This window comes from Schistocerca americana, chromosome 2, assembly GCF_021461395.2.
Source record: "Schistocerca americana isolate TAMUIC-IGC-003095 chromosome 2, iqSchAmer2.1, whole genome shotgun sequence".
In the NCBI taxonomy this organism is placed as follows: Eukaryota; Metazoa; Arthropoda; class Insecta; order Orthoptera; family Acrididae; genus Schistocerca; species Schistocerca americana.
Genome location: NC_060120.1, coordinates 149382231 through 149396231, shown reverse-complemented (window position 1 = coordinate 149396231; position 14001 = coordinate 149382231).

The window sequence follows — 14001 nt, the reverse complement described above, 5'->3', positions numbered from 1 at the left end:
AAATTTCATTTAACCTGCAGTTGTCACATGCAGACTGACAGTGTGCAAGAGTGTATTTTTTCCTTTGCCTTTAATCTTTTTGGACCCTCGTGTCACATGACCCATGTACCTTCCTGCAATCAGCAATACCATGTTATTCCTTTATTTTATTTGGATTAGAGCAGCAGTGGTGAAATGGTCAGTAACTGCAGACTGACAGTCTCATGTGAGCAACAGCTTTCAATATAATGTGCATTGTTGCATTTAGGATATACAGTAAAGTGGAAGCCACTATAGCCACATAGTTTATTGTCTAGGGTGTCTTATTACTGCAGAGTTACTTTCTATTAGTTATTGTTAGGTACAGGCTAGTTAATTGTTCTGTTTATAAATTGTTGCAGAACGGAATTGTGACTTGAATTTATGAAGTCAAGTAAGCATCCAGAGGATTCATATATGTTTGTCATCAGAAAATCTTGTACTCATAAATCACATATTCCTAAGAATGGTAAAATTGTTGTCCTCATATCTGATCTCCACCATGATGACAGTGTTGATGAAGAAATGTGCACAGCAGAAATGACAAGCACTTTCAGCAAGACAAAAAGAAATGCAGACATATGTAACAATATATGTGACATTTACAATGTACAAGACACACCTACTGATGGCCTATGGTTATATTTTATTCTTTGTTGACTGTTAAAGATATCAGTTCTTTAGTAATTCATGCTACTAACAACTTAGACAGCTGCACTAAGGGAAGAGATTTGTTGCACCTGTTGTCTTATCTTCCTGTTTCAGAAGTGCAATTCCAAGCTGCCATTAAAATTTAAATGTACTCAATCATATATTCACAATTACTTTGTTGATTTTTAATAATACATCTATGTTTATCTAGATGCAGACAGTTCACAGTGACTACTAATGATACAAAAAATGGTGCAGCTACTGCAGTATTAAGGAATAAATACACTTAGAAACAATCGTTAGAATACCCAGTTTCTTGAACAGGTTTCTATATCACATTCCTGAATTTACACCACAAATGATTCTTATTACACTCTTTTGCATACTAAAAACTTTTGCTCGGTTTGATGAGTTACTCGAGAATATGATCCCAGATGACATAATAGAGTGAAAGTACGCAAAGTATACAAGTTCTTTTAACATTTTTACCTTCTATATCTGACATCATTCACATTGCAAATACAGACTTTTTTAGGTGCTTCAGGAATTCTGTGGTACACCCTTCCCAACTGAATTTATTGTCAGCTTGTTATCCAAGAAATTTAACACCATCAGTCTCTTCTATCTGCATGTCTTCACATGTTATACACATGCTGGAAGGAAATCTCTTACAGACTCTGAACTACATATAGTAGGTCTTTTGAAAGTTTAATAACAATGAATTGGCTTTAAACCATTTATTAACTTCAATGAAAATTTAATTAGCAGCCATTTACAAATGTGTACTTGATTTGCTATTTATTGCAATGTTTGTATCATCTACAAACAAACAAACTTAGCATCAAGCAATATAACAGATGAGAGGTCATTAATGTACGGTAGAAAAAGAAATGGACCCAAGATGGAAACTAGAGGAACACCATATGTAATTAATTCCCAAAAAGATGAGGTCTGGTGGTTTAATCCACAGGTATTTTGCAACGACACTATTTTTTCCTGTTAGTTAGGGAAGACTCGAACCATTTTGCAGCAATGCCTTTGGAACCATGATTTTCTAATTTAATTAAGAGAATGTTGTGATTCACACAGTCAAAGGTACTTGACACGCCACAGAAAGTGCTAGTTTCCCCTAACTTGCTTTCTAATGAATAAAGTACATTCTCAGTGTACATGCAAATAGCCTACTCTATATCAGAATCCATAAATAACCCAAAATCTGATTTGGACAATATATTATTTGCATCCAGATGCTTAAGAAGGTGCTTGAAAAATCCTGAAAAAGTGGAATTGGTCGATAGTTTGATGCTATTTCTTTGTCCCCCTTCTCGTAAAGAGGCCTAATTTTAACATATTTTAGCCAGTCTGGAAATGTTAGACTGATAAGGGACTGATTACACAACTCAACTCACATGAGCACTCAATGATTAACATTATTGATATGTTACCATAAACAGTAGAATAATTTGTTTTGAGGATTTTACAGTACATAATATGAACATAATATCTGGTCTGAGGTGGTGTAAATTTAGTCTTAACTGATGTAGTGAACATGTAGCAACGGTTCTGCAGTCATCACAAGGGTCCTAATCTCACCAAACTATGTTTTTAGTCAGCTCTGGTTTATCAATAAAGCTTTATGACACACTGTCTCTGTATGATGGGCACTTCACGCCCATACATGCTGTCTTGCCCTGTCGCTTATATGATGTTGCCACCTGGTGGTGTAAGCTCCTTACAAAGAATTATTTCGTGGTACGAAATTCTCTGTCCACGTGAATCAAACACCACATTTTTTTATGTACTGCAGGTGCGGCCTAAACGTGTTGAGCATTTTTATGTACTGTAAACTGAATTTGCATTGGATGGGGCACGATTTTTTGTTACCATCATATTATGCATACTTATTAATTTTATGTATATGTCAAAGTATGTAAATGTGTTGAAGTGTATAAATGAACTATCAAAAATTTGCTGACCTACAGAATTAGTTTTATATAAGCAACATACCCTGCTGTAACAAGGAAAATAAGCTGAAAAATACTCCCATTGGAGCACAAAAAAGGCGAATATGCTCTTTTTTAAAAGACTGGCGGAAAAGCGGGGATCCAACTTACTCGGTATATGTTATTCCCTTCATCATCAAAAATTTTAGCATATGAACATATTCACACTTTTTTGTGCTGAAAGAATGTACCAGAGAGATAGTGGCAGTGGAAGAGAGAGCAGACAGTGCCTGTGGGATAGAAAGAGAGAGAGGAGACACTGCTGGTGGGAAAGAAAAAGTGGAAGAGAAAAAGAGTTGTATGAAGACAATAGCAGTGTGAGCCAAAGAGAGAAGAGATAGTGATGGTCAGTGAGAGTCAGTGGCAGTAAAAGAAAAATAGAGATGGGTGGAGATAGCAGCAGTGGGAGAAAAAGAGTGAGTAGACAGTGAAAATGAGAGAGAGGCGAGGATACTGGCGAAATTAAGCACGAAAAAATTAGCCCACTTTCCCCCATCATCTATACCCACGTCTTAAAGTTTTCTGGTCTAGGGTTCAAAACCACGAACAAACTATCCCCAAGGAAATGCGTGGTGAGGACACAATGGTGACGAAGTGTAAGTGAGAAAGAAATGGATAGTGTGTGTGGAAGAGAAAAAGAATAGGACAAAGGCTGTGCCAGTGGGATACTGAGAGAGTGAAAGTGACAGAGAAGGAAGTAGTGGTAAGGAAGAGCAAGAGAAAAAGATGAAGATAGGGACTGTGGGAGCGACACACTGGTGAATGTGCTAATGGGAGAAACAGGAGATAGTGGGGGAGAAACGTATACACTGGCAGTGGGAGAGAGATAGTGAGAGGGAGATGCTGAATAGGAAGGCTTCACTACAAAGAAAGACTAGGTAAAAGGATTGAGAATCTGTCTTAAAAGAGCATGAATGTGTTTGCAAGCCGAAATTTTTAGTGAGAAAGGTAGAATAATGTATGTGGCAACTGGTTCCCTACTTTTCAGTCATTTTAAAAGGAGCATATTCACCTTTTTGTGCTCCAACAGGAGCATTTTTCAGCTGGTCTACATATACCACAGAATGTACCTACAAAATTATACTATTGCAGGACATATAATTTGAGAGATATGATGTAATAAACATTGAAATGTGTGAAAAGCTAGCTTTTGATTAAAATTGAGAACACGTTACCCAGACCACACTCATATAATGTTTGGTAATGAAAACACTTAAGGACTTCTAACAAATTTTAAATGTAATGTCAAGTATTTTCTAACTTCTTTTCACTTATATCCTTGACGTCAAATATTTAACTCATTTACTTATTTGTAAAATAATTAGCAGTTTGAAGCTGTATTATACACAGGAATTCGACTCATTAAAGAATCAGGGGCTTACTAGAACGATTCTAATCACTTGTTACTGTTTCTGTAAACTGCTTGATTGCTTTAGGGAGAATCTCTTACTCCTCATATTCTAAAATTATTCAGTGGTGGTAGCTACATAGCAGATACACCTTTGAGTCATTACACAAGTTGTACTGTAATCAAGGAGGTTAGAATAATATTCCTTGATTAACCTAATGTCAAGTATACAATGTCGAATTGTTAAGGAGCCTCCACACATTCAGTATTTATTGACAATACTAGTTTGTCAAATCTTCAATATACTGAAGCGCCCTCACACTATTAATAACAGTGACAAAAATTATCAATTGACAACGTGATATTACAAGGCTGCTCTAACTTTTTCGAAAGATCTTTGAAGAAAGCTGTCTTACTTAAAGTGCTTCTAAGATCTCCATTAAAAACCTTTTAGTGTGTAATATGGGCCTAATGCAATAAGGATTGCCAATTCCCTTTAGGAAATGATGCTATGACATGCAAGAAAGTTGTTTGTGTAAATAATGAGAGAAAAGCATGGTATAAAATTTACAAATTTCATAAAGGTAACTATGTTTTTCGAAGTTCTGTGAAGGTCATGCTTGGTAATAAAGTCGTCTAAGAATAAACCATTATAATACAATTATTGAATTCGTAAGACTTAAGTTTACCTACTAATCATAAAAATTAATGTGATGTAGAGGAAACTGGTCAATGACCAGAAAAACTGGTAATATTGCACTATTGTCATACATACCTAAATTTCAATAAGGAGAAACGATTTTCTGAAGAGATTGTTTCCAGAGGCTAGTTTGATGCAGCTCTCCATGCTACTCTAGCCAGTGCAAGCTTCTTCATCTCCAAGTAATTACTGCAACCTACATCCTTCTGAATCTGCTTAGCGTATTCATCTTTTGGTCTTCCTCTACGATTTTTATCCTCCACGCTGCCCTCCATTACTAAACCTGTGATCCCTTGATGCCTCAGAACATGTCCTACCAACCGATCCCTTCTTCTAGTCAAGTTATGCAACAAATTCTTCCTCTCCCTAATTCTATTCAGTACCCCCACATTAGTTCCATGATCTAATCTTCAGCATTCTTCTGTAGAACCACATTTCGAAAGCTTCTATTCTCTTCTTGTCGAAACTATTTATCATCCATGTTTCGCTTCCATACATGGCTACACTCCATACAAATACTTCCATTTAAAACTTCCTGACACTTAAATCTATACTCAATGTTAACAAATTGCTCTTCCTTGCCATTGCTAGTCTACATTTTATATCCTCTCTACATCAACTATCATCAGTTATTTTGCTCCCCAAATAGTAAAACTCATCTACTATATTAAGTGTCTCATTTGCTAATCTAATTCCCTCAGCATCACCTGATATAATTCGACTACATTCCATTATCCTCGTTTTGCTTTTGTTAATGTTACTCTTATATCCTCCTTTGAAGACACTGTCCATTCCATTCAGATCCTCTTCCATGTCCTTTGTTGTCTTTGAAAGAATTATGTCATCGGCAAATTGCAAAGTTTTCATTTCTTCTCCATGGATTTTGATACCTACTCCGAATTTTTCTTTTGTTTCCTTAACTGTGTGCTCAATATACAGATTGAATAACATCGTGGATAGGCCACAAACTTGTCTCATTTCCTTCCCAACCACTGCTTCCCTTTCATACCCCTCGACTCTTATAACTGCCATATGGTTTCTTTACAAATTGTAAATAGCCTTTCGCTCCCTGTTTGTTACCCCTGCCACCTTCAGAATTTGAAAAAGAGTATTCCAGTCAACATTGTCAAAAGCTTTCTCTAAGTCTACAAATGCTAGACACGTAGGTTCGCCTTTCCTTAATCTATCTTCTAAGGTAAGTCATAGGGTCAGTATTGCCCCACGTTTTCCAACATTTGTACGGAATCCAAACTGATCTTCCATGAGGTCGGCATCTACCAGTTTTTCCATTCATCTGTAAAGAATTCGTGTTAGTATTTTGCAGCCGTGACTTATTAAACTGATAGTTCAGTAATTTTCACATGTCAACACCTGCTTTCTGAAAAGATACTGCTGCCAAAATTTACAGAATGCATTAAATATGTTGGCCACAACACTCATGTGGATCCAAAAATTCTCAAATTATTTCTACTATCACCAAAACACACAATTAAATTAGGAAATGATTGATTTTAAATGGGGATGATATTGCCAAAAATTTCTAAAAATCAGTATTTAGTTTATAATCGATGATATAGTACGAATTTCACATGGAACTTACCAATGTTCAAAAATACACGAAATTTCGTGTTACAAAGATACCTTTCACAATCAATGAAAGATTATAGGAAACTGATGGATACAGAAAAATATGTCAATCTAGAATTTCGAAATATATTTGTGTGGCAGTGCAGTCTTACACTAAAGAAAATCTAGAAGTTTGCTTATACATAAACGTGTGAGATGCTTGCATTTTTTACTTACTTGAATTTTTTCTACATTAGTGAGCCAAAGATGAGCAGTGTTGCATCAGTTTTTCATGCACAATGCAGAGGAAATCAGGGAGCACTAAGAAAGCAAGTCATCTACTTGGTGCAGCAAACAAATACCTGATGAAGTACCAAAACTAAAGTACTTCCTATGATGTATCTTATTATATTTTATACTTACTCAGACTGCAATTCAGACTGTTGCTAGATTCCATTATTGTATTACAAAAAGTCCATGAACTGAACTGAATTCTGAGACTTTTGTTAAAAATTTATTTCTGTCACAAAAGATTTTTGAACATTTCCTTGAACTGTCTGTACCAGTAAAATTTGTAAAACTCTTATTTTATATTAAAACATTATTTGCTATTGTAAAGAAATGTAGTTTTTATCAAATATACCTTTTTGTCTATATACTGCTGAAGCAGTGTTGTCATCAGTCTGTAATAACAAGCGTTTTTTAGTTATGTGCTATTCATATGCACAGTCAATGGAAATATATTCTGAGAAACAAATTTACAAAATATGACCACTGTTTTCAAACTGTAGAAAAGAGCTATAAGAATAGAACAAAGAATAGTAATTGAGCTCATTGTAAAGAAATGTCCAAAGGACTTGATATTTTAGCTACACTATGTGAGCACATTTATCAATCAGTTTTAAACATCAAAAAACAATCTTAATATTAACTGCATAAACATCTCTATTGACCATGAAGTAAGAAATAAATTTAACTTACATTTACAAGAAAAAAATATGCATGAAACTCACAAGATTATTTTCTACCAAGAAATAACTTTCTACAAAAAATAAGAATTGGGGATTAGAGAGATTAGTAAAACAGATTTATTGAAAAAGGAAGTAAGGAATGCCTGACAAGCAGTACATTCTACACTGTGGTGGGTTGCTGAAATACCAATGAACAGCGTTTTTCCGGAATCTGCAACGATTTCCTAGGTTGTTTTTGGGCTGGAACTCTAACAGTACATCAATGACTTTCATATCCATCAGTGTCCCACATGTTCTTTCAACTATATGACACGATTCCCCAGGTGGTGCTTAGCACAACTTAAATTTATTTGCATACACTGGTTTTCACTGCACTACAAATATTTCTTGCACTGTCATGTATATTCGAGCAGATAGGCCTACTGTCAAGACTATGTTCACTGTACACAATTCTGTCACAGGTTCCGCCATAATATGTAGTTACCACCAAGGCCAGTTTACACTAGTTGTCACTTTATGTCAATCAGTTCCACAAAACGTTTCAAATGGCGGCACTCACATAGGCTGGCACGTCATGTCAGGTCACATCATCATGAAGGTTTCTCAAGATGGTGAGGTTGCTTAGGGAAAATATGTCATGACTGTCTATCACCGAAAGTTAACCATTTTCCCTGTGCTCATTCCTGTCACAGGCCAATTCATACTGACCCTCACAGAACCATCCTGTATATGGCACTGTCACGTCAGAGTGTATTCACACTGTCCGTCATGCTACAGCATTACAAGTCAATTCCAGTCATATGATCTTTACTTGCATGGCCTTCCTTAGCCGTCTTTTTCCGGGAATTGCGATCTTCGCAAGATGGTTTTCAACTGTTTTTACACATGAAGTGCACATACACAACACGGTAGCCTATATACATAGATGCTGGAGTCTGCATTTACACGAAAATGACACTGGTCTCAAATGGTCTGCAGCTTGCAGGGATAGCTTGTATATTAGAGAAGGAAGGCAGAATTGCAAAACAACCCTAAAAAAGTATTGGTCCAAAAAATGTCATTACATGGACAGAAGGGGAATTTCACACACTATACAAGGAGTTCAAGGAAGAGGAATTTGCATTTTATAGATATTTTAGAAAGTTGAAGCACCAGGTTTTTTATTTTTACATAAATTGCAACCAAAGTTAATAAAAGATACACAGTTTTATGAGCTACCATCACATACCATGATTTTTTTTTTAAAAGTTTAGTTTCCAGTCCAGAGCAAATTTTTGTGTAGAAGTTGTATTTCCCTCAACACTTTCCCCTTCAAGAGTTATAAGTTTTCTTTTTGTCTTGCATTTGGCTTTTAACCCTCGAGTGTTTGTGCTGTTTTTTGTAACAGGAACAAGTATGCGGCGTACTTCATAGACATATAAAGAATAGCTGTCTTCATGTTACCAAGGTAAACAGTATGAGCAATATCACAGTTTAATCTCAGTTTGATTCAACAACGACACAATAAACTCACAATATATGAGTTACAGTACTGTTTAATTAAGTAATATTAAAATAAATATTCATTATATCACTCTGTTAGCACATACAAGTGTTATCCCACAGGTATGGTACAGTCGATGCAATAAACAGTGCAGTTACTTCAGATCCCAACTGCTTGTGTGATCACTGATTATTTCATAGACACCTGCCTCACTGTGAGATTGTACTGCTTTTCTTGCTCGGGTCACGTAGTATGCTGTTTATTTTATATTGTAGTGCTTTATTTGGATGTATGACACCAAGCTAATTACTGTGTTAACTGAGCCAGTAATGAAGGAGTAGATATGGGTTTACAATTGTGAAACGACAATGGAACAGTGCAAGACAATGTTATTTGTGGTAGGTGCACTTTAAACACAGTTGCGTTTACTCAAGGTTAATGGTTCAAGCACCTTATCTGTACTGAGTTTAGGTAGTGAAGCCACATAAATACTGATCACACATGCTTATAAAACTGTTTCATACACAATTCAGAGAGCTTCTTAACAATAAATAAGCTTGACACAAAATAACTCTAATACATTACTTGATGCATGCTTCACAAAAAAAGCATTTTGACGTTTTGGCTGTGTCTGAAGGTTTCAGTCTATTTCTTTATGAAACATTACAGATGCCTGACAACGTACAAATAAATTCCACTTACTAAGCAAACTGATTCTGCCCACAGTTCACTTCAAGTTGCAGCCATATTACAATCCTGTTGTTATAAACTATTAAATACATTACCGGTATGAATTAAAATCCACTTTATAATTGTAGCAGGGGGCAGGTAAGTTAGTAGGCTAGTGTCGCTTCTGCAATTAATCTTTCGTCATTCATAATAAAGTTATAAATTTAATCAAAAGAAATAATGAAACGAAAAAATTTATAACCGACAACAAAAATAACGAATGACAAACAACTAATATCAAAGACATTAATTATGATGAAGTGAAATATGGAGATGTGCACAGGGCTGTGTGTTGGGAGAAAATGAGCTTGGGGATCACGGATCGATGAGGCATATGAAGTTAGCTTTCAAAATTTTCTCCCCGTGAAACTTAGATGGTGCCGCGACGCGATGTGATGTGGCGGGTATACCAGTGAGGATACCACCATTTGAAATGCATTGCAGAATGTTTTGATGGAATATGACGGGAAGTGATGTGACGGCCAGTGTGATTTGGCCTTTTAGTGATTTTTTTTGTCCTTTTGTTTCTTATTATGAATTATTATGAGTGGAGGTTACACTCAACAACCGAGCTAGGTTAATAATTGGCTCCTTTTACCGACCTCCCGACTCAGCAGCATTAGTGGCAGAACAACTGAGAGAAAATTTGGAATACATTTCACATAAATTTTCTCAGCATGTTATAGTCTTAGGTGGAGATTTCAATTTACCAGACATAGACTGGACACTCAGATGTTTAGGACAGGTGGTAGGGACAGAACATCGAATGACATTATACTGAGTGTACTATCCGAAAATTACCTTGAGCAATTAAACAAAGAACCGACTCGTGGAGATAACATCTTGGACCTACTGATAACAAACAGACCCAAACTTTTCGACTCTGTAAGTGCAGAACAGGGAATCAGTGATCATAAGGCCGCTGCAGCATCCCTGAATATGGAAGTTAATAGGAATATAAAAAAAGGGAGGAAGGTTTATCTGTTTAGCAAGAGTAATAGAATGCAGATTTCAGACTACCTAACAGATCAAAATGAAAATTTCTGTTCCGACACTGACAATGTTGAGTGTTTATGGAAAAGTTCAAGGCAATTGTAAAATGCGTTTTAGACAGGTATGTGCCGAGTAAAACTGTGACGGACGGGAAAAACCCACCGTGGTTCAACAACAAAGTTAGGAAACTACTGCAAAATCAAAGAGAGCTTCACTCCAAGTTCAAACGCAGCCAAAACCTCTCAGACAAACAGAAGCTAAACGATGTCGAAGTTAGCGTAAGGAGGGCTATGCGTGAAGCGTTCAGTGAATTCGAAAGTAAAATTCTGTGTACCGACTTGACAGAAAATCCTAGGAAGTTCTGGTCTTACGTTAAATCAGTAAGTGGCTCGAAACAGCATTTCCAGACACTCTGGAATGATGATGGCATTGAAACAGAGGATGACTCGCGTAAAGCTGAAATACTAAACACCTTTTTCCAAAGCTGTTTCACAGAGGAAGACCCCACTGCAGTTTGCGACCGAACCGCCGAATCTTTCCATCAGTAAATGGGGTATGTTCTCAAGTGACTCCGTTGTTTTAACCCCTCCACTGACAGAATGACCCGCTTCCTACTTCCGTATGTATTAAGCCAATACGGACTTGTAGCTGTCACGCCTTTGCGCTTACTGCTACGTATTTTAACCGTAAATAGCTCAGCCCTAATGGCAAGAGGTAGTAGTGAATTCACGTTATTAATCTTTGAAGACAGCACAGCTGCCACAAGCTCAGCTCACTTTTACTCCACTCCTACCCTCGCCATTGCACCACATTAATTAGGTGCTACATGGACCTTGCTAAATTCACTTGCGTATACATTTTTGACCGTTACTCGCCAGTATTTACCTATTGGATTAGTACACTCCTAACCGGACTATTTCCCAAAGAGCTGTGATGATTGAACGGGTTCGATCCACGGCCTACAGTGCCCTACAGTTCACACGGTAACACTGCCTACCTGACCCACTTAACTTGGTAGTGAGCTTATGTATCCAATCACCACTGCTAGCAGCAGTGGGTAGTCCTATCAGCACGACGAGAGCAGCAGACTTACCGTCGAATCCTCCTGAAAATACTTATAACTACGGTCGCCAGCTCTGAAGGAGCAAAAGAATAAATCAGTTTTTTGGCTCGTTTCAAAGTGAAACGGCTTGAGTTGAATTTAAACTTAATTCTGAATATTACTATTTCTGATCATTCTAGGTGATTCTACAAAGCAAATACTCTCTCAATTTCTGTGAGTTGGCTTGGTAATTACCACCAAGACAATTTAAGCAACTTAGGTTAACAAACTTCTACCCTTCAACTTATTTAGTGATTTTGGGATATTACTCTTTGGACAATTGCTATAGAATTAGTTAAGTGACTTTACTTGAAAGGTTACTCAGAAAATTTTAAGTAACTATAAATAGGCGACTCATTCTGGTGTGACCATTGCTCTTTTCTATATTCTTAAACGCTAAAGTATTCTACAACCAAAAGAATTGTAAATGAAAGAGGCGATGGTGGCCTCAGTCTGATTTCACTACACTATGTTTCAGGTTACTACACTTTACAATGAACAACATGCGTCGTAATTTTACTCATTACTATATTCTGTCCTCTGTACTTGCACAAAAGAAAACTGGTATTCTCCTTTTACATGTATACAAAGTTCGACTTAACAATTTCAAGCAGTCTTGCCTTGGGTAGACGTGTCGGTGCTGGTGGTGAGATGCATGTGGTTAACGCAGCTCTTCCTCTTCACGCCTCGTGCCCTTAATGGCGGCTGGAACTACGAGCTGTAGCACTCGTATAAGCTACTGCGCGTCCACCATAAAATCTGGGCGCAGGAACTCTTACAATCAGCCCCAGTGGCATAGAGACGGCTTCGACAACCATTCGTCGCGTTCTACTCCACAAACGGCGACGATATTCTCCTTTTCGCTGTTGCACAGTCACTTTTGCGTGAGCACAGTTATGCACGTCCGCTCACGTCAACACTCCCCAGGCCATTTTATTGTTCAGTCCCTGTGTCTCCAGCTACCTCTAGCTACGCTCGTATCACCAAGAGTGGGGGCGTTCCCCTACCACCTTTTCACCGAAATCATTTAGTATTTAAGAATATTTATATTTATTACCCTGGAGTTCATACCAGTCATAATAATTTACTACTAGCGCTTTATAACATTAAATCATACAGTAATAGCTTATAATTACCAAGAAAAAGAATACATTTGACTCCGATAGCTTAGCGCATTGTCTGAGACAGCGCTAATTCCCAGTTTCGCCAATAGATGGCATCAGGGTGCACTCCCTGGCAGTGTCACACCAGCGCGCCCGTTTCCGACGCGCGGGCTCCAAATTACTGTCAGCCCACCATCATTTCAGTTCCGTTACACATGCCCCACTTCTTATTGAAGTATCTAACAGTGATAATTCAATAAGAAGTCTCTCCTATAATGAATCTGAAATTTTCGTTAAGCTTTTTACCAAGGGTTTTCCCTTTCTTACTGATACACCTCGGTACTTATATTACTTATTTAAAATTAAACACCAATTCTTTCTATCTTTCCTGCTAAACATTACGTAAATGATTTACATATATTCTTTACAATTTTCTTACATCTAAACACAGTACACTTTAAACATCTTTTTTACAAAATTTTTAAATACACTTCTTTTATCTCAGGCAAGTAAAACACACGTTAAGCGCCCATTACTTTATAGCCCGTCCTTTTCACTTTACCTCCTCACTTTTCTACCTCTTCCACAACACTTATTTACACATCTATTAAGGCTTTCTTAGAAGCTCAGTCTTTCCCAGTCTGTTTAGTCTCTACTTAAACTAGAAGTTTCATTAGAATACTGCAACATATTTTAGTGAACATTTACCTTTCACATAGAACAAAAGAAACAAAACTATTTACATATTGGTTTACTTTAATATTTATTTATATATTTAATTTCAATCTGGTAGAATTCGTGGTTCATACCTTTTGAGATCCACTATGTTTCTTACTCCCAGGCGTTTGCCTGTTAATGGGTACTCTAAATAATAAGCGTTCACATTGGGTATGGACACTATTTTAAAAGGTCCATTATATATATATTTAAATTTGCTGATCTCGTTATTAATTTCACTTGACTTTTCATGTGTTTTTACAAGAACGAGATCACCTATTTTGAATTTAGGATTCCTTACTTTTTCGTCATGACGACGAATTCTTGCATCTGCTTGTTTTCTCATCTTGTCTTTTACTAAGTTCTTTTTACTATCATAATCTAATTCAACTCTATCTGGAAATTCTAGTAGGTCTTCTACTAGACATTTACTTCTCGTCTTTTTCAGGATTTCTTCTGGAGTAAATCCAGTGCTCTCGTTTGTTAATGAATTCATGATTTCTTCGAATTCACTCACATACATGCCCCACTTCTTGTGGTTACTATGGCAGTACGTCCTAAATAACCGACCTATCTCACGCATATATCTTTCTGCCGGATTGCTTGATTGGTGATAA